The sequence below is a fragment of the Pleurodeles waltl genome, chromosome 3_1, assembly GCF_031143425.1.
Source record: "Pleurodeles waltl isolate 20211129_DDA chromosome 3_1, aPleWal1.hap1.20221129, whole genome shotgun sequence".
NCBI lineage: Eukaryota > Metazoa > Chordata > Amphibia > Caudata > Salamandridae > Pleurodeles > Pleurodeles waltl.
This window is the reverse complement of record NC_090440.1, coordinates 483,116,890-483,139,311: the sequence shown is the minus strand read 5'-3', so window position 1 is coordinate 483,139,311 and position 22,422 is coordinate 483,116,890. Positions and strand designations below refer to the sequence as shown.

General features: G+C 47.0%; 1 protein-coding gene across 2 annotated transcripts in view; it reads right to left on the bottom strand.

Moving 5' to 3' along the window:
• The window catches only part of CHD2 (chromodomain helicase DNA binding protein 2), a 1,519,436-nt gene that overhangs the window by 820,201 nt on the left and 676,813 nt on the right, over nucleotides 1-22,422 (bottom strand). The gene's annotated exons all lie outside the window — the stretch shown is intronic.

Here is a 22,422-nt window from a genome sequence, read left to right as displayed (position 1 = left end):
GAGTTTGGTGCTCATTACACTAGAGGGGCTATGTCCTCCAAGGCTTTCTCCTTGGGTACTCAATTGGAAGATATCACAAATGCAGCAGATTGGTCTTCCAACTCTGTCTTCATGAGCGTTTACTTTAAACTGCTTCATTCTATGGCATCCTGAGGTGGTGGAAAAGCTTTGAACTAGCACAATCCTCACCTCCAGTCCTGACAAAGAATATAAAATGTCCTAGCTCTCATAACAAAGTTTCAATTCTATTAAGGACACAGAGGCAAGGATTATCCCTCCTGGGGTCATGGATTGACTATAACTGCACCAATCAGAGGATGTTTCTTACCACATGTAAGTAAATACTTTATGATTGTATTCCTTAAGTTGGAGCCAGTAATGTTGCTCATCCTAGTCATCTATGTGTTGCTTTTGCCATGGTCTTTCAATCCACATGATGGTTCACTTTTTAAGGATGACTCATTCTTACGGTTTCCTCTTCTTTCACAGGAAATGATCTGGGCAAGCAGAAATAGCAGTTATCTTCTGTCTGCTCGATGTTCGAGATAGAGGAAGGGACTATGATGACAAGGACCTATTGTAGACCTGGGGCATTCTAATTGGTTGTTTTGCTTTGCTGAACTCTATCTCTGATGCTCATGGAAGTTGTAGTTGGTACGGATGATCTTACATGACTGCTACTGCGATGATGCAAAGAATGAAAGCATAATCCTCACCTCCGTGTCCTTAATAGAATTGAAAATTTCAGTTATGAAAGCTAGGAAATTTTATATTCTATAAAGATAAGTGTTATTTTTATAAATTTGCATAGTTATCCTTATTGAGTTGTGTGTATCATTTATTGACTGTGCATGACTCTGATTGACCACACTACCCAGTAAGATGCCCTAAGAGAGCACCTTAGGATTGCTTGAGCAAGCTCCTGTCCTATTACAAAGGAACCACTGGACTCTTTGCACGGTATACCTCATTTTGGTATACCATATAAAATGCCAGCTTCCTATACCGCCCTCATTTTGGGACCCTGGAGGAGTTCTTTCAAAGTCACATCTACTTGGCCTTACTTTGGAAAAGCCTTGAAACATGTGAGACATGTTAAATGTTACTTCCTTAAAACAGGCTATACTGTCAATCAATATTGAATTACTTACAGTTTTTCTGGAAAAAAAGGGTCAAGCAACTCCATCTACTCATTAACTACCCCAACAGGTAAACTTCTCATCCACCTATTACTGGCAGCACGCCTCACAATGGTGCAATTTTGGAAACAGCCCTCACCCCCCCCATCAACTCCATATTCAGTGGTGCAAGGTGTGGTCAGTCTGTGCAAATGAAAAAAATCACAGCATTGTTATACGACACCACACACATGGGCGACATGGGCTCTGATTTGAATCTATATGAGGTGCGGAAAGCAATACAAGGGAAGACCCACTAATAGACCCCCATCCTCCAAAGCTCAGGCCTAGATGGAATGTCCGGACTCCGGAGACCGACAGCTCCAACACAGAAAAAGGACATAGGGACAACGCATGATCTTACAACAGCCCACATATCAGATGCCCAAAGTTCCTTCTCTCCACAGATTTCACAGATTTCTACTAGAGGGATCCGCACCAGCACACCTTAAACTGCAGACCCATATAATTGCTGCCACAAAGACTCGTGATAATCGCAAATGAAGCAATAGAATTACTTTGGTGTGCTCACAAATTCTTAATACACTCCACTGAAGTTGTATTTTAAAAACCCGTGGAACTAAATAAAAGATTTTTAAAAAGCACTTAAGCAAAACAAAAAGGTACCTTTTAAAAACCTTCACAAGTGCATTTTACTTCTTTTTAAAGTAAGATGAGGAGTAATGCATAGCAATCTAGACTGCTTAGGCTGCAGCACTGAGCAATGTTAATAGGATACTGCCCCTTTAAAGGCCTCATAAACTCCAGTGTTTCATTATGCTCTGTAGGTCACAGTTTACTCATTTCTTTTTGAGGAGCAAATTAGCAGTATAGAGGTATACATATATCATCTCTTCTGTCGGGGAGGAGGCAGGGTTGCTTATGAGTTCAATGGAGATTCCCATGAGAAAGAACTAGGATTACAAGTAAGAAACCATACCTTGTCTCTTAAGGGATATCCACTGATAATTATAAGCACGGAATACATTAGCTAGATTATACCACAAAAATCCAGCAAAGGAAGAGATAAAAAGAGAGAATAGTAAAATTAGGCACACAACGTGAGGTTTGCCAAACTTTGCATCAGCCTTAGCGTATGCATCAAGACAATAGTGTCTTGTAAAAGTGTGAACTAACCTCCAAGTTACAGCTTTCAAAATTTCAGCAATGGGGGTTTCCTAGGCAAAGCAGTAGTAGCTTATTTATCTCTGGTGGAGTGGGACCTACGTCTACCAGACAGGGATTTGTTTGCTTTTTGATAACAAAGGATTATGCCGGAGACAATTAATCTGGATAAAGATTATTTGGAACGAGCATTTCCTATCCATAGAGGACCATAGTTGACAAATAATTGCACTGATATTTTTAAAGGTTTTGTCCTTTCTAGATAAAACTTGAATACCCTCCTAACATTGAGAGTGTTGAGAAGCGTCTATGCAGGAGAAGAAGGGTTTTGAAAGAATGTAGGTAAAGTAATACTCTCCTTGACACGGAAATCTGAGACTACCTTTGGGAGGAATTTATGATGGATCCTCATCACTACTGTATTGCTTTGGAATACTATGTAAAGTTCATGTGAACAGAGAGCCTTTATCTCTCTAACTGTGTGAGCTGAAGTAATGGCTAACAAGAAGGAAGTCTTTGAAGAAAGGAGTTGGAGAGAAGTCTAATTAACTGGTTCAAAGGGAGGACCCAAAAGGCGAGAGAGGATCATTTTTAACTCCCATGGATGAGAAGGTCTCTTGAGGGGAGGATATATCTTCTTAATGCCTGCCAGAAAATATCTCACCATAGGCTTTCTGAAAAAAAGGACATTTGTGAAGGACATTCTTGATAAGTTGTGATTGCTGTGAGATGCTCTCTAATTGAGAAGGATTGCAATTTCACTTTAGCGAGATGGAGAAGGCATGGAAAAACAACCTCTTCCTGACAAGTAAGAGGACTGAAATTGTTCTGAGAACACCAGATGAAGAATCTCTTCCATCTAAAAGATTAGGAAAACCTACTGGATGGTCTCTTGGCTTCTCTCAGCACATCCATGCATTTCTGTGTAATGTTTAGGTGGCCATATTGTATGAGTTCAGGAGCTATGCAGATAAGTTCACAGAGTGCAGGTTGGGATGTAGAATCTGGCCTCCAAAAGATTCAGTCTGCATGGCAGCTTTCTGCATGGACATTCTGAGAGGTGAAGAAGATACGTGTACTACCACTGTTGAGGCCACCCCATGGCAATGAGAATCATTCTTGCTTTCAATTGTGAGAACTTGATGATCACTGTTAGCAGCAGGGGAAGTGAAGGAAAGACATGAAAAACATGCTTGATCATTAGGGCATTCCCTAGAGTGCCCAGTTGGTAGAACCTTAAGGCGAAGCTTGGGCATTTTTTGTTTTCTCTATCTGCAAAAAGATCTTTTCGGGGAAACTCAATCAAAAATGATGTCATGAAGTACATCGTTGTTTAGAACCCATTCATGATTTTCTTTAATGACTCTGCTGAGAATTGCTTCCTGTGCATAATGGGTTCCCAGAATACAGATCGCTGTATTCTTGAGATCCCTGGAGAATAACCACTTCTAGATTATTTATGGCTTCCAGGGTTAATTGTACTGCCTCCATTCCAGAAGGTTGATCCTTCAGCAACCACAGGCCTTGGATCTGTGCACACAAACCTGTTAAGGAGGGATCCGACACAATTTTTTGAGCTGGAATGTCTTGGTGGAAATTCATCCCTTTGAGAAGATTCGCTGAGTGGCACCACCATTTGAGTGACTGTTTTGCATAAGTGGTCAGTATCACTCTAGCTTCCCATCTTCCCAAGAGCTGATCCCTTTGACCTTCCAAACATTGTTGAAGACGCTACATGATGAGATGTGCATGCAGGACCAGGAAGATACATGACACCACTGAACCCAGGAGGGAAGAGACTTGTGTCACTGTTGGATGGGATGTTTTCTTCAGATTGGAACATTTCTGAAGAATAATGGTCTCTCCTCTGAAAGAACACTTCTGTGTGCATTGCGTCTATCAATGCACCCTAGTAATGAAGGGATTGAACATGTGTTGCTATAGATTTCTCGTGATTCACTTGCAAACCTAATCGATTGAGAGTCATGATGGTTAGATGACAATGTTGGCTTGCTTGCTGACAGGAAGATGCCTTGATGAGCCAATCGTCCAAAGATGGATAAATAAAGATTCTAATTTTTCTGAGTTGGGCTGCTACAACTACCATACATTTTGAGAAAATTACCAGTGGAAACTAAAGGGATGGACTTTGTATTGATAGTGGTCTTTTCCCAAAATGAACCTCAGAAATATGATGTTTTTTGGCTATTACAATGTGAAAATAGGCATCTTGCAGGTCTACTCAGCATAACCAGTTCCCTTGATGGAGTTAAGAGTATATCTGATGAAGAACCACAATTCAGAATTGTTCTTTGCTACCCCATTTGTTCACTTTCTTCAGGTCCAAAATGATTCTGTATTAGTTTTTAGTTCCTTTCTTCTTCAACAGAAAATAATGGGAATAAATAACCATTCCTCTCAGGTGAGAGGGAACCCTCACCACTGCATGTTTCTGCAAGAGGATGGATGCTTCTTGTTGCAGTGTTTCCCGTTGGTAAAGGGGAAGTTTCTCCAGTGGAATAGATGGTGGACACTTGAACTTGAGTCAGTATCCATGATCTACAATATTCAGAACATATTTTTAAGTGTTATCTTTTGCCACTCTTGCAGGAAATATGTTATACTTCACACCTACCAGAATGGATAGCTGAAAAGGGGAAGATCTGATGTATTGTTTTCAAGTGGTGGTTGGTTTGCTAGGTTGAGCAGATGGTTGCTGACCTCCTCTGCCTCTCAACTGGCATCTGTGTTTCTGGGGTCTGTTCTGCTGCTGTTGCTGTTGTCCTTGAAGCCAATGAGGGGTTTGAACCCTGTGGTGGTAGTACCGGCATTCACAAGGTCTATGAGATCTTCTAAAATCCTTTCTTTTTTTCCAGCCCAACAGCCTTAAGTGTGTCCAGTTCTGTTTTCATGCGAGATATATCATCAGCATGAAATCCAAATAAGGTATTCCCTGAAATGTATGATATGCTGTTGAGCTTCTGGCTTTAACCCTATAAGTCTGAGTCACAAAAAGCAACAAAGAGCTAGGCCATGACAATATTTATGTGCTGCAAGAGTAGAAAAATCACCTGTTAACACTGATGATTTGATTCAACACTATCATGCCTTTGTGGATAATCTCCTGAAAATCTTGACGTCTGTCTCTTTGGAAGATCCTCTATGAATTGTTGGAGGGAACCCCAAAGAGATTTGTTATAATGGCCAAGAAGTTTCAGAAGTACTGTCAGCTTGCGTTTTGACAGCAGAAGTTCCACATACCTTTCTTCTCACAGAGTCCAACGTTTTACTGCCTTTGTCCAGAAGAACAGTGGATGAAGGAGCTGTAGTATGCAAATTATGGGCCACAAAGACTATAACTGAGTCTGGAAAAGGCTCAGCATGTAGGAAAGAAGGATCCTGATCTGGAGGCTTGTATTTCTTCTGAAGGTGGGACAGGGCAGCCTTTACAGAAGCAGGTGTCAGAAACAAATCCGTAGCCGGTTCCAACAATCCGGGTACCAATGGTAGCACAAGTCTAGAAGCATATCTTTGGTGGAGTGTCTCAAAGATTACCAATGTGGACATGGTAGCAGGTGGTAAGTCAATATTTAGCTTCTTGGCTCCTTTGATGAGAATTTCCTGGAAGGTATTAATGTAATTTACAGGAGATGCTCTTGGTGGGGAAGAATCTGTCAGAGTAGGTCAATACAGACCCTAAGGTGAAGTACGATGTGTGAAGATCTCGATCTGGAGGTAGTAAGTTTCTTTGCAGTGAGTGTGATCATCTGGAGAGACTATGTTGACGGCAAGAACTAGATCTTGAGCGTCACCTAGACCTAGAGCATCTACAGCACCTTAAATATGTCTGTGGTACAGATGGAGGCACAGACAGAGTAGAAGCTGTGGCAGCGATACAGCTGGCATGGCTGGTTGTGGAGGAGGAATCGGGGTGGAGAAGATGGAGGAGGTGATCCTGCCAGAGCCTGAGGAGGTATTGCTAATCCGGTATGATGACTGGAGATGTTGGCCTTGATGGCGATATGCTCTAGAATACTCTGAGTCAAACTCTGATGGAAGCATATTACTATTTTACATAGCTTTTCTAACTATATGTATTTACTTACCTCATATTGGAGGGTTGTCTCTCTAGTATTTTCTGATACTGTGTTCCAAAAATAAAGTACTTTTAGTGTTTTCTTTCTTGTGTGTAAGTATTGTGTGACAGAAAAGAAAAGGAGACTACTAAAAGAGGAGCGTTCCGGAACCAACCTCTAAATGACAGGATAGCACACATCATGTGAATCCAGAAAAGATTCACACTGCCAAACTTGGATTGCTGCTCCGAAAATACTTTTGGCAGAGAACTCTGAGGAATATGATGGATTAACGTGCTACAGTGTACTTGGCTCTTGAGCCACTGTCTCACTCCCTTTGCATGTCTTCTAAGGCATATATCTTGTAAAACTGGAGGGATTAAATACAAAGGGTAACATTCTAACACACAATTGCAAAATAAGTATCATTCTCATTAGAACATGGAGGCCTTCTTCCAACATGAAAAGGCTTACACCTAAACAAAACAGCACTATAATTTTGGAAGAGGAGGAAAAATGCTGCTTACAATGGCCCCTGGAACCACCACGTCCTCTGCAAAATCAGATTGTGAGGGCTCAGGGAGTTCCTGGTCCAGCAGCAGAGCCAGGCTGAATTTGGAGTTAATGGAATCTGCACCAAATCTAGCGAGGACAGAGTCAGAGAACAAATCCACATACCCCTGGAAAGGGAGAAACACTGGGAAGCAGAAAAGTCCCTATTGTGTACATTTCTTTTTTCTTTTCTCGAATTTGCTCTTCCCTTTGGAGGAGGTCTGCTTTGAGGACTTAATGATAGAAGGTGAGCCAGAGAGGGACCTAGTATGGGATGTGGAATGACTTTGTTTCCCTCAGCATTCATCCCAAGCCCCTGCAATGCAGAGCTTGGCCTGCCAATCTAGGATATTCTTGGTGCAAGAGGCTGTACTTCTTACACACCTTAGACACTAGAGAATTAAGTTGTGTGCGTCCAGAAGTGACATACAGTAGCAAGCTGGCTCTGTATAAACTATATCAAAGTGAGATATAGTTTGCACAGAGTCCAGGGGTTCCCCAAGATGCTTGACAGGGGCAATATAGATAATACTAATGCTCTATTTGTGGTAGTGTGGTCGAGCAGTTAGGCTTATCAGAGGGTAGTGTTAAGCATTTGTTGTACACGCACAAGCAATAGAAGGACAACTCACTCAATGACTTAACTCCAATAGGATTTTATATAGAAAAAATATATATATTTTTGTTACTTTATTACTAGAACCACAAGACTCAGTTCAGAAGTACTTAGCATAGACATCAATGTAACTTTGTTTCACTTTAGTCAAGTAAACAGTTTTCAGAAAACAGAGAATATCTATTTTAAAAGTGGACACTGCATTTTCAGAACAGTTCCTGGGAGAAGAAAATAAAGTACAGTTTTAGAGGTAAGTACACAACTTCAGTTCCAGTCCCCGGGTTTCCAGGTAGTCCACCGTTGGGGGTTCAAGTCAACCCCAAACACCCACCACCAGCAACACGGGGACGGCTGGGTGCAGAGGTCAAAGTTGAGCTGTTTTAACGAGGGCTCCTATGGAGACAGGGGTACTCAGAATTTGGTCTGCCAGCAGGTAAGTACCCGCAGCTCAGAGGGCAGACCAGTGGGGATTAGAGGAGCGCTAGAGGGGCCCCAACTAGGCACCAATCCCACACCCTCAGCGGACCTGGGGCAGCCGGCTGCAGGGTGCAAACAGGGCCTCAGGTTTCCAATGAAACTCAATGAGGGGCCCCCAATGGTCACTCAGGCGCTGCATGCGAGTCCCGGGGGTGTCACGGGCACACCACCAGTCGGACAGGGCCACCTGTCGATCGTTGCTGCACTGGGTGTCGATTTCTCCAAGGCCTGGGGGCTGCGGGTGCAGTGGGTCCTTCGGCGTCAGTTATCTTCGTCTAGGGCAGTCGCAGTCAGGGGGGTCCTCGGGATTCCCTCTGCAGGCGTTGTCGTGGAGGGGTGGAGAGGTCAACCCAGGGTGGGCACTTGGTCGATGTCACCTGGGGGTCCTCTCTGGTCGGTAGGGCCACCTGGACTCGGGCTGTGGGCGTCGGGTGCAGAGTAGTTAGGACTCACGCTTCTGGAGTGAGGTGGGAGTCCTTTGGAACAGGGCCACTGTCCACAGGAGTTCTTGATCTTCTGTGATGCAGGCAGTCCTCTGGAGGTTTGTCAGAGGTCGCTGGACCTGCAGGAAGCGTTGCCTTTCTTTTGCAGGTTCTTTAAGCAGGAGACAAGCCGGTAGAGCTGGGGCTAAGTCAGTTGTTTTCTCCTTTCCTTCTCTGCTGGGGTTTCAGCTAAGCAGTCCTTCTTCTTGTGAGGTCGTCCGGAATCTGACTAGCTTAGTTCAGGCAGCCCTTAAATACAAAATGTAGGGGTGTTTTAGGGGGTCAGAGGGCAGTAGCCAATGGCTACTGTCCCTGAGGGTGGCTACATCCTCCTTGTGCTCACTCCCTTTAGGGAGGGAAGAACATTCCTATCCGTATTGGCCCTGATCCTCCAAACCAAAATGGAGGATTCTGCAAGGAGGAGGTCACTTCAGCTCTGGACACCTTAGGGGTGGTCCTGGCTGAAGTGGTGACTCCTCCTTGTTTTTACTAATTATCCCTCTGGACTTGCTGCCAAAAGTGGGAGCTTTGTCCGGAGGCTGGGCATCCACTAGCTGGAGTGCCCTGGGGCATTGTAACACGAAGCCTGAGCCTTTGAGGGTCACTGCTAGGTCTTACAGTTCTTGCAGGGGGAGGTGTGAAGCACCTCCCCTCGGTGCAGGCTTTGCTTCTGGCCTTAGAGAGCACAAAGGCTCTCACCCCATGGTGTCAGAAACTCATCTCTCAGTGGCAGGCTGGGACAGACCAGTCAGTCCTGCACTGAAGGATTAGGTAAAATACAGGGGGCACCTCTAAGATGTCCTCTGTGTGCATTTTTTAATTAATCCAACTCTGGCATCAGTGTGGGTTTATTATTCTGAGAAGTCTGATACCAAACTTCCCCGTATTCAGTGTAGCCATAATGAAACTGTGGAGTTTGTTTTGACAAACCAGACATATACTTAATATGGTCACACTGTACTTACAATGTACAAGAATGAACTTAAGACACTGTAGAGGCATATTGCTCATGCAGCTATGCCCTCGCTTGTGGTATAGTGCACCCTGCCTTAGGGCTTTAAGGCCTACTAGAGGGGTGACTTACCTAAGCCACAGGCAGTGTTTTGTGTGAATGGTAACCTGAGGGAGAAGCCATGTCGACTTTGCCTTTTTCTCCCCACCAACACACACAATCTGCAATGGCAGTGTCCATGTATTAGGTGAGGTGCCCTTAGGGTGGCACTACACAAGTGGCAGCCCATAGGGGCCTTCCCTGGTCACAGGGCCCTTGGTACCACTGGTACCATTTTACAAGGGACTTATCTGTGTGCCAGGGGTGTGCCAATTGTGTAAACAATGGTACATTTTTAGTGAAAAAACACTGGTGCTGGGGCCTGGTTAGAAGGGTCCCAGCACACTCTCAGTCAAGTCAGCATCAATATCAGGCAAGAAGTTGGGGGGGAGTGGGTAACTGCGACAAGGGCCATTTTCACATACTCTTGAAAAAGAACAGGATTTGAAACCAGTAACTTTCAGGGGAAGAATCTATGTAGACACTGTGTAGGAAGTTGGCTCTGTATATACTATTTCATAGTAAGAAATAGTGTACACAGAGTCCAAGGGCTCCCCTTAGAGGTAAGATAGTGGCAAAATTAGATAATTATAATGCTCTTTTTTGTGGTAGTGTGGTCGAGCAGTAGGCTTATCAGAGGGTAGTGTTAAGCATTTGTTGTACACACACATGCAATAAATGAGAAACACACACTTAAAGACTTACTACAGGCCAATAGGTTTTTATAAAGAAAAATGTATTTTCTTAGTTTATTTTAAGAACCACAGGTTCAAGATTTGAAGTAAACACATAAAATGCAAGGTACTTCACACAGGAAAGTTAGGAACTTTGAATAAAAGCAATATCATATACAGTACTTGTTAAAAGGGCAATAAGCAATAAGTGGACACTGCAAAAATCAACAGTTCCTGGGGAGGTAAGTAAAAGTTAGATTGACACTTACAAGCCTCAGTTCCTGGGCATAGGCAGCCCACCGTTGGGGGTTCAAGGCACCCCAAAGTTACCACACCAGCAGCTCAGGGCCGGTCAGGTGCAGAGGTCAAAGAGGTGCCCAAAACACATAGGTGCCTATGGAGAGCAGGGGTGCTCCGGTTCCAGTCTGCCAGCAGGTAAGTACCCGCGTCCTCGGGGGGCAGACCAGGGGGATTTTGTAGAGCACTGGAGGGGACACAAGCAGGCACACAAAACACACCCTCAGCGGCACAGGGGAGGCCGGGTGCAGTGTGCAAAGCAGGCGTTGGGTTTCAGATAGGAAACAATGGAGGGACCCAGGGGTCACTCTAGCGGTGCAGGCAGGTACAGGGGGGGCTTCTCGGGACAGCCACCACCTGGGCTAGGCAGAGGGTCGCCTGGGGGTCACTCTTGCACTGAGGTTCGGTTCCTTCAGGTCCTGGGGGCTGCGGGTGCAGTGGTGGTTCCAGGAGTCGGGTCCCTTGTTACAGGCAGCCGCGGTCAGGGGAGCCTCTGGATTGTCTCTGCAGGTGCCGCTGTGGGGGTCCAGGGGGGGTCGTCTCGGGCTACTCACGGGGTTGCAGTCGACGGGGAGTCCTCCCTGTGATGTTTGTTCTCCGGATCTCGAGCCGGGGGCGTTGGGTGCAGCATGTGAAGTCTCACGCTTCCGGCGGGAAGAGTGTGTTCTTTAAAAGTTGCTTCTTTGTTGCAAAGAAGTTGCTGTTGTTGAGCAGAGCCGTTGCTTTAGTCCAGTGCAGTTCTCTGAGGCTTCAGAGATCGCTGGTCCCTGTCGGATGCATTGCTGGTTGCAGGTTTTCGAGTCAGGAGACAGGCCGGTAGGGCTGGGGCCAAAGCAGTTGTTGTCTTCTGTCTTCTCTGCTTCAGGTTGCAGGAATCTGATTTCCTGGCTTCTGGGGTGCCCCTAAATACTAGATTTAGGGGTGTGTTGAGGTCTGGGAGGGCAGTAGCCAATGGCTACTGTCCTGGAGGGTGACTACACCCTCTTTGTGCCTCCTCCCTGTGGGAGGGGGGCACATCCCTAATCCTATTGGGGGAATCCTCCAAAACTAAGATGGAGGATTTCTAAAGGCAGGGGTCACCTCAGCTCAGGACACCTTAGGGGCTGTCCTGACTGGTGGGTGACTCCTCCTTGTTTTTCTCACTATCTCCTCCAGCCTTGCCACCAAAAGTGGGAGCAGTGGCCGGAGGGGCGGGCATCTCCACTAGCTGGGATGCTCTGGGGCGCTGTAACAAAAGGGGTGAGTCTTTGAGGTCCACCGCCAGGTGTTACAGTTCCTGCAGGGGGAAATGTGAAGCACCTCCACCCAGTACAGGCTTTGTTCCTGGCCACAGAGTGACAAAGGCAATCTCCCCATGTGGTCAGCAACTTGTCTGGTTTGTGGCAGGCTGGCAGAACTGGTCAGTCTACACTAAAAGTCGGATTGGTATTCAGGGGGGCATCTCTAAGATGCCCTCTGGGTGCATGTTACAAAAAATTGTACACTGGCATCAGTGTGCATTTATTGTGCTGAGAAGTTTGATACCAAACTTCCCAGATTTCAGTGTAGCCATTATGGAACTGTGGAGTTCGTGTTTGACAAACTCCCAGACCATATACTCTTATGGCTACCCTGCACTTACAATGTCTAAGGTTTTGCTTAGACACTGTAGGGGCATAGTGCTCATGCACATATGCCCTCACCTGTGGTATAGTGCACCCTGCCTTAGGACTATAAGGCCTGCTAGAGGGGTGACTTACCTATGCCACAGGCAGTATGACGTTAGCATGGCACCCTGAGGGCAGTGCCATGTCGACTTGGTCATTTTCTCCCCACCAGCACACACAAGCTGTGAGGCAGTGTCCATGTGCTGAGTGAGGGGCACCCCAGGGTGGCATCAGGGCCCTTGGTACAAGGGGTACCAATTACAAGGGACTTTTCTGAGTGCCAGGGCTGTGCCAATTGTGGAAGCAAAGGTACAGTTTAGGGAAAGAACACTGGTGCTCGGGCCTGTTTAGCCGGGTCCAAGCACACTTTCAACCAAAACTTAGCATCAGCAAAGGCAAAAAGTTAGGGGGTAAACATGTCAAGGAGGCATTTCCTTACACAGTGCAAAACTATTTTTTGATAGGAAACTTTTTGAGGAGCATAATTCCAGATCCACATCAGAAATAAGTAACTAACGTCAGAATGGCAGAGTGGCAGCTTATATGGCTCGGTGGTTTCACTCATGTCCAGGGTGGTACGCAGAGCAGAGTCAGAGCTGAGGCACCACATAGAGGTGCAGTGCAGGTGTTTCAACTTTTCCAGATATAGGGGGTTATTACAACTTTGGAGGAGGTGTTAATCCGTCCCAAAAGTGATGGTAAAGTGACGGATATACCACCAGCCGTATTACGAGTCCATTATATCCTATGGAACTCAGAATACGGCAGGTGGTATATCCGTCACATTTGGGACGGATTAACACCTCCTCCAAAGTTGTAATAACCCCCATAGTCTGGTGCTTGCAGGAGATACAAGAGGTGAGGATACTGAACCTAGGAGTAGCAATCAGAATTAACTTTTTTGGCTCATACTTTATTTTGGACTTTGATTCTCTCTCAAGGAATAATGGCTAAAGAATGATTTTTTTAGTTAACATTTTCCTTCTGGTATAGCTATATGAACAGGAAAAAAACACCTTTTGAGCAAATGTTGGATGCGTCCTAATAACCACCTTATCCTTCTGAATAATTAGGTATGGTTTGTGAAATGACAAGGCCTGTAATTCACTAACCCTGTTCAGTGATGTTCAAGCTCGATTTTGCTGCTGGAACTGCATGTGGAAGATGGAATATTTTTGCTCCTTCTAGAAATCTGTTAATGACTATTCTAAATGTATAAGTTACTTACCTTTGGTAACAATATATCTGGTAAAGACATACTCTAGCTGCAAATTCCTTACCTTAGAATTTACCCCCAGGGGTCAGAATGTATCCGTAGATTTTTTCTTCGAGTAATACCAGTCGCGTCCAAAGGGTCGTCTGTCGACACCACTTTGTCAGGGGGCACAGACAAGTATGGGGACTTTGAAGAAACAGCCTGAAGCTCACTCACTCTGTGAGCAGAAGTGATGGCAACAAGAAAAACAGTTTTTAAAGTAAGGAGACATAATTGACAATTGTGCATCAGCTCGAATGGAGTACACATTAAGAAAGTAAGGACAAAATTGAGGTCCCACTGAGGCATGATAAATGGAGTGGCAGGAAACAAATGGGTGAGACCTTTAAGGAAGCGACTGACAACAGGAGACTTAAAGAGTGAAGGCTGATCAGGTAACCTAAGAAAGGCCGAAATAGCCGATAAATACCCTTTAAAGGTGCCCAAAGCAGAGCCCTGCTGGGCAAAAGAAAGAAGGAACAGAAAACCCTCAGAAAGAGGGGCAGAGAGGGGATCAACAGATTTGTTGGTACACCATGCCACAAATTTATGCCAACTGCAGGCGTATACCGCTTTGGAGGAGGAACGCCTGGCTGCCAAGATAATGTCACAGACTTCGGGTGGAATGTCAAGAGCCGTCAACTGCTGCAGCTCAATCTCTACGCATGAAGGTGGAGACTGGACAGGTTTGGGTGGAGAACCATCCCCTGCTGCTGCGACAGAAGATCCTCCCGAAGAGGCAGTCTGAGTGTATAATCCGTGGCCATGTACAATAGCTCAGTATACCATACTCTTCGTGCCCATTCCGGAGCCACCAAGATAACTTGGGCCCGGTCGTTCCTGATCTTCTTGAGAGCTCCGGGCAGAAGTGGTATAGGTGGAAAGGCGTAAAGGAGACCGGAGTTTCACTCGAGACAAAAAGCGTCTCAGAGTGAGTGCTGCCTTGGAAACTCCAATACGCAAAACAGCTGACATTGCGCGTTCTCTGGGGAGGCGAACAGATCTAACCAAGACTCTCCCCACTGCTGAAAGAGACCTTGCACCACCTCCAGATGGAGACGCCATTTGTGATCAGCTACGCATCAACGGCTGAGTTTGTCTGCTCTGGCGTTCAGAGAGCCGCCAGATGTTGAACCACCAGCGACAGAAGAAATGCTTTCAACGCAAGCCTGATCGCCTGGAGCTCCAGAAGATTGCTATGGAGCCCAGACTCCGCCGGACACCAGAGGCCTCTGATCTCCGCCTCTCCCATGTGGCTGCCCCATCCCAGAAGTGACGCCTACGTCACTATTGATAGATCTGGCTGGGGAAGGGAGAGGGATCTGCTGTGGACCCAATGCGGATTTGAAAGCCTCCACTGCAGGTCTTTTGCAGTCTCCTTCGAGATCTGGACCATGTCGGAGAGATTTCCCTGATGCTGCGTCCACTGGAACTTCAAGTCCCACTGCAGAGCCCACGTATGCCATCTGGCATGTGTCACTAGCAGGATGCAGGAGGCCCAGCAGCCTCAGCCGAAACCCAAGACAGAGGCTGAAAGATCGGAATCATAACTTGAATATCTTGAACTCGCTTTTCAAGAGAATAGGCTCGAAAATGCACTGTATCCAGAACAGCTCTGATGAAAGGGAGTGTCTGAGAGGGAGTCAGGTGTGACTTCGACACATTTATAGTGAACCTCAGCGTGTGCAGGAGGTTCGCCGTAGTCTGAAGGTGGAAACGACTTTCTGGGGCGAGTCCACCTTCAACAGCCAGTCATCGAGGTAGGGGAAGACTGAAAACCCCAACTTTCGTGAACACCCGAGGGGCGCTGGTAAAGCCGAAGGGGAGCACGGTAAATTTAAAGTGCCCGTGACCTATCACGTAGGTCACGTCTGTGGGCAGGTAGGATGGGAATGTGGAAATAAGCGTCCTGCATGTCCAACGCTACCATCCAGTCTCCTGGGACCAAGGCAGGCAGGACCTGAGCCAGGGTGAGCATTTTGAATTTCTCCTTCTTGAGGAAATAATTGCGGTCCCGAAGGTCTAGGATAGGATGTAAGCCCTTGTCCTTTCTGGGCACCGGAAAGTATTGAGAATAACAACCACAACCTACTTCTGGCACAGGGACCTTCTCTTTGGCTCCCTTGGCCATAAGAGCTGCGACTTCCTGGCAGAGAAGTGCCAAATGATCCTCCGGAATATGGCTGACTGATGGAGGCATGGCTGGTGGGGCAGATTTGAGGGAATAGCCCCTTCGAATGATATGCAAAACCCATCTGTCCATAGTGATGGATTCCCAGTGGGGCAGGTGATGGCGAATCCTGCCGCCAACTGGACCAGAGTGAAGGGACGGATTAGGAGGGTTTGTAGGCTACAGCGGGGGCAGGGGTGGACTGGGCAGACCTCTGGTTCCCTGTCCCACACCCATTTGGGATTCCGTGTCCCCGGCCACGCAGAGGCTGAACATCATGGGCGGCATGGTGGCTGGGAGGGAGACGCGACAGGGAGCCCCTTCCGTGGCCATGAAAGGGGCGAAAGGTGGACTGATGGGGGCGAGGTGCAGTGGAAAGGCCGAGGGACCGAGCCGTGGCCCGGGAGTCCTTGAACCTCTCCAAAGTCGAGTCCGCCTTTTCTCCAAAGAGACGGGATCCATCAAAGGGCATGCCCATAAGAGTCTGTTGGACATCCCCCGACAAAACTAGATGTACGCAACCAGTCATGGCTCCTCATGGCCACTGTCGTCGCAACCCATCTACCTTGCGAGTCGGTCATATCCAGCCCACATCTGATTGTGAACTTTGCCGCATCTCTCCCACTGGTGACAGCTTGGGAGATGATGGCAAGGGCCTCCTCCAATATCTGCGGCAGAACCTGCACAACAGTATCCAAGAGAGAGTGGATGTAGCGGCCCTAGGGGCATGCAGTGTTCATGGACCACAGAACGAGACTGGAGGAAGAAAACATCTTCTTCCCAAATTCTTCCAGCCTTTTTGATTCCCTATCCGGGGATGCAGAAGGGAATGCGTGCCCGTGGAACAGGAAGCCTGGATGACAAGACTCTCAGGCGTGGGGTGTTGGGACAGGAATTTAGGGTCGTTCGGGCAGGCCGATGGCAGCATACGACAGTCCTGTTAACAGAAGCCCTTGTGTAGGGTCTAGACCAAGTACCCAATAGGACATTGGTGAGGGCTTCATTAAATGGTAAAAGGGGCTGAGATGTGGAAGCCCCTGGCTGAAGCACCTCCGTCAGGAGATTCGACCTGACTTGAACAGTGGGCAGCTGAAGAATGAGGACCTCAGCCGCCTTACTGACCACCACAGAACAAGTCGCTCCCTGCGCCACAGCCACACTAGGAGGAGTCAGCATGCCAGCATCTGGAGAAGTGTCCAGGCCACTGGCCTTGCCCAACTCCTGTGCCCAGTCCAAATTAGGGTCATCCTGGTATTAATAAGGGTCCAGGGACCCCTTCAATTATTCCATGAAGTCGTACCCATAAGAAAAAGGGTCAGAATCTGACCTGGGGTGAATAGGCCCCATCGAAGACAGAGGCGGCATCAGCCGAAGCTGTTCTGAATCCAAGTCTTCGGGGATGAATATTGGGTTGAGGTCGATGGTGGGCACGATCAACGTCAGGAGCGTTGACAATCAAACCGGTGCTGGGAAAGGTCTCAATGGTACGACTGGCACCAGTGCGGATCGGAGAGCGGATCTGGAGTGGACCTCGGTGGCCAGAGTTGAAGCCGCCGACACGGAACTCGAAGCCCCCCCCCCCAAACCCCTTGGGCCCGAAGCTGCCGTAAACTCGGGGAAGCACGGAGTGGCCCCAGAAGCAGACTCAGAAGACGGAGGCTTCGATCGTCAACGCTCCTCCCACATCGCATCAGCCAAGTGACAGGGTGAAGTTGAAGGGTGATGGGATCTCTACGACTTCTTCTTACCTTGTCCCGAAGACTTTGAGGAAGAAGAATGGTGGTGGCTCCGTGAGCGGTCTCAAGACCGTCCTCTCAAGTGAGACCGGGACCTACACAGAGTCGAGCACCGGGCCGCCATAAACTTGAGGGACCGCTCCTTCAAGTCCTTCGGGTGCATGGCCTGTCACTCGGAGCACGACTTTGGGTCATGGTCGCACTCCAGGCACCCCAGAGAGACCCGATGCGGATCAGTCACCGACATCTTGCGGTGACAGTCCTTGCATGGTTTGAAACCGGTCTTCAGGGACATGCTCGATGCACCAAAAACTCACCAAATACTCTACAAAAGGGACAAAGTCGGTCAAAAAGAGTCAAGGGAAGCTGTTAGAAATGGGGTTTCTGGTTGGCTAGGGTAGTCCCCACCCACCACAAAGGAAACACAACACCAAGTTATATGAAAATATACTGTATTGTACACAACGCAATTATTAGACCAAACATCACATATCAGTAGTATCCTGCTACCTTAGCAATTGTCAGAACGTTACACATTAGTTACTCTGCAAACCAGCAGTAGTCACATATAACACACAGGTTACTCAGTATTCTGCAACATAAGCAGTAGTCAAGAAACACATTATTACACCAAAGCACTTGTCATAAGAATATCATAAACACCCATATTAGGAACATTATAAAACGTATGGCAAGTCAAAACATATTAGCATGTTATGTCCACAAAAGGAACATTTGCATACACATATGAAACATCATAGAACAGGTAGGCAACATATAAACCACTAAAGTCTCTAAAAAGAACTTAGGCCATATATATTGTCTTGTAGTGGTACCTGCTTTTCTGATGAGGCACCTACAGTGCCAAGGAATGGAGAAGGGGCCCGCGCTCCTCTGCGCAACGTGGGGGCCTACTTAAAACTCTCGGGTAGCGGGGGCAGCACGAACCCCCTCTGTACTCCTAACGGGCCCCTCCTGGGGCCCATGATCACTGGGGGGGGGGCCCTGGGCCTCCACCGGCCCTCACGAGGGGGGCCAAGGTCAACAATCACTGTTGGTAAAGGAGGGGGGAGCTATGCACCCCCTCTGGTTTCAAGAAGGGCCCCACCTGGGGCCCGCGATCACAGGGGGGTCCCCCACATCCCCCAGGCCTCACCCAGCCCTCACGAGGGGGTGCTAAAGTCAGGGAAACTCTTTTGGACCTCAGGAGCGATCACGCTCCTAACGCAGGGCAGAGGGTAGAGGGATTCTCCCTCGCCTCCCGTGTCCTGCTTCCAGAGCGGCCCTGGGATCCAAAGGGAGACCTCCGATGAGGTCTTCCTTCCTCCTAGGGCCGCCGGTAGGCACTTGCCCGCACACGGGCTAGTGTGCGAGTGTCCATGTCTTTCCTCCTGTTTGGCCCAAGTAAGGGTATTCTGGTGCCCCGGGGGCGCTCCTCGGAGCGATCCTTGCCCCGGGGGCACAGATAGGAGCACGCTTGCTCCAGATTCCCTTTTGCAGGTTGCTTCGTGCCCCAGGGGCAGAGAAAACAGCGCGTCTCCGGCGCTGCCTTTTCCTACAGCCCGGGTCACGGCAGTGATGTCGGGCAGCGCTCAGATGAAGCGCTGCCAAAAGGGGCTAAACAAACGAGGAAACAGAGGTGCTTCCAAGGCGCTGGGACCCACTTAGGAGAGTTCGCTTTCCAAGCACGATACAGCCACGAGGAAGCCCTACAGGAAGAAAGGTGCATTGCTTTCCTAAGCACTAGTTTCCTCAAATAGAGAAGCACTCATCGTGCTTCACAAGGTTACAGGGGCCAGGGGGCACTGCACCCTGTCCCTGGGAGCAGAGTTCCAGGAAAAGGCCCACAGGAAAAGGGGCCCAGCAGCAGGCCAGCACAAAGAAGATACAGCAAGTGGCAAGTCCTTTTCAGTGACCAAGCAGGTCACAGGTCAGCGCAGCAGCAGTCAAAGGCGGCCCCAGGTGAATCTTTCTAGCATTTCTGTGTCCAGTTCCAAGATGTTTCAAGGAGTCTCCAAATTGTGGGGAAAACTCCCCTGTACTTATAGTCAGTCTTTACAGTGTTTTACAATGGTAGAGGAGAGGAGGTTCCAACCAGTGACAACTGGTTCTGGGAGTGCCCCCTCACTCCTCCAGCACAGGCTCCAAACATCAGTTTGGGGGTAAACGACCCTATTGTGTGAGGCCAGGGCACAGCCTTTACAAATGTAGGTGTGCCCCGCCTCTCCCTTCTCTCAGCCCAGGAAGACTATTGAGCATGCAGGTGCACTTCTGTGACACCTCCACCCTCCCTGTGTAGAGGCTGTCTGAAAAGTATGCACAAAGCCCCAACTGCCACTCTGCCCAGACGTGGATTGGAGTCAAGCTACAAAACACCAGTCATAAGCACAGAGAAATACGCACTTTCTAGAAGTGGCATTTCTGTAATAGTAATAAGAAATACATCTACACCAGTAAGCAGCATTTCTTATTACCATTACAACCATATCAAATATGCCTATGCTACCCCTCATAAATCAGACAATACTTCCTACACATAAGGCAGGGCATTTCTAATGCAATCCTATGAGAAGGCAGCACTCACAGCAGTGAGACACCAAGTTAGGCTGTTTGTCACTACCAGGACAGGCCACGCAACCTGGCACATGTCCTGCCTTCTACATACATGGCACCCTGCCCATAGGGCTAGGTAGGGCCTACCTTAGGGGTGACTTTGATGTAGTAAAAGGGGAGTTCTGGGCCTGGCAAGTTAATTTAGATGCCAGGTCCCTGTGGCAGGAAGCTGCACACACCGGCCCTGCGCTAGCAGGCCTGAGACAGGTTTGAAAGACTACTTCAGTGGGTGTCGCAAGCAGCGCTGCAAGCCCACTAGTAGCATTTACTTTACAGGCCCTGGGTATAGAGATACCACTGTACAAGGACTTATAGGTAAATTAAATATGCCAATTAGTTATAAGCCAATCATACCAACTTTAGATGGGAGAACACCTGCACTTTAGCACTGGTCAGCAGTGATAAGGTGCTCAGAGTCCTATAGCCAACAGCAAGAGGTCAGAAAAAATAGGAGGAATTAGGCAAAAAGTCAGGGAATTAACCTGCCACAAGGGCCAGGTCCAACAGTAGCTCTCTCCGGATCAGTGCGTGGTGCAGAAAGAAAAGAACTTACGTCACTGCGCTGAGGCGGCGTCTATGTACTACTCCCGAAGTCATCACAGCAACTACGACGCCAACGACGCCTGCTGAGTCGACTGACGCCACCTACCAAAGCGCAAGGGTATTGCTTGAAGAAAAAATCTCTGGATCCAGTCTGAAGCCTGGAGGAAAATTCTAAGGTAAGGAATGTGCAACTAGAAGTCTCTATCAGATATTTGGCTTTGATCACTTTCTTTAGTGTCAATCGTAACTGTTGACATGTATTCTCAATGACGCATAGCTTAACTCACCTTAAATGATTAATAAAATACTGTATCATAGTCACTTTGACCACGCTGTTCTTTGACATATTGTGTACACCAATGTAAGTATTTTGTTCGCTTTTCTACAAAAGATTGGCAAGCACATTGTGCTCTTGACATCATACAATTACAGGTACATGTAAATGTTGACATTCTGTCTTCAGGTGCCTTGCTGTTAATTGCAGGCTCTGCGGATCCAAGTGATAAAGCTTCTCCCTTGCATCATGAACAGATTTTTATGCAATGGTAGTTTGGCATCCCTTGTGCTTGACATCTCAGTATACGAGTGCCCTGACGTGCCTGTCTTTGTGTAATGAAAATAACAGCTATTCAAATACTCCAAATAACTCATCTGCTCCCTCACACCCAACTAGGGAGTGATGCATCCATTGCTGACAGTAGCTTTTCAGTCGGTCCGTGGAAGTGTAGTGTTGAATGTTCTGGGGTGGAATGAAAATAAATAATTTGCTTGGTGTGAAAGATTCCTTTGAATTCCTTGCTCTGTCACAAAATGTTTGACTAATCATATTGACTTTTGTCACTGATGTGAAGTCTTTGATACTGTGAATAATTCTATGGCTGTCTAACTTGCCTTCACATATCATAGAATTTTGCCTCTTAAACAACCCATTTGTCTACAATGTCTCTATTGCTTTACCGGTGACCTTTGTTTTCTTCATGCACTCCAGTGTTTCATCCACACTTGGGCCAAGTTAAGTGCTAATAATGTTTGATTGTGCTTCTGTTGGAAACAAAAATGCAGTAATACAGCTATTTTAATCTAAAGGCCCTCTGCTCCCTGGCATTTATTATCCCTGTCTAGTGAAAGACCTGTTAATAATGGATTGTGTACTCTTTTCCTTGCAATTGGCACAATTAAGGAGTGAACCTTCACCTGTAACTGTATGTATTGTGGTTTCTGTGAAGAAGGTTTGCAATATTTATAAGTAGGCGCCATTACAGCTCCTGATGTAGAAGGCATCATAAAAACCTGAGTTTACTGTGATCCTTTTTGGTAAAAGTCAGAAATGTCTTCTTGCAGAAGTCTCATCTATTTTCAGCAGAAAACAGAAGTCCTTCTGTTCATCATAGTGCACCTTGTATATACTGTATATTCAGCCCTCCTAATGACTACATAATAAACTGTAATGTCATATGGTGCAATAGATCTGCTTGGACACATGTACACCTCCCCTGTAGAGAGTAATTAGCTATGTCTTGCCACACTGTTCTTTCCTGAATAATACAAGAGGACACACTACGCCTTGTGGCTGAATACAAATATCTCCATTTGTGTTATCTTCCTCTACTGTATATGCTACCTAATAAGTAGATGATTTACTCTTTTCCCTTTGTTTAAGTGTTATCTCGAGTCCCTTGACCACGGCCTGGTTAGGTACAAAATCAGTCACTAGAGATCAACTACCAGTTTAGGATTCACAGGAAGTCCTGCTTTTCATAAGGTATAAAAGCACAAACAAGCTGGTACTTTTACAGGTTTATTTCTCCAAAACCACCTACACTGCAGATGAGGGATTTATGTCCTAAGGGACTAAGGAATTTGATGTGGTAACCATTACACTTCTATCATTATTTATCAGGCATTTTTCCCGAATAACTTTCAGCAGAACT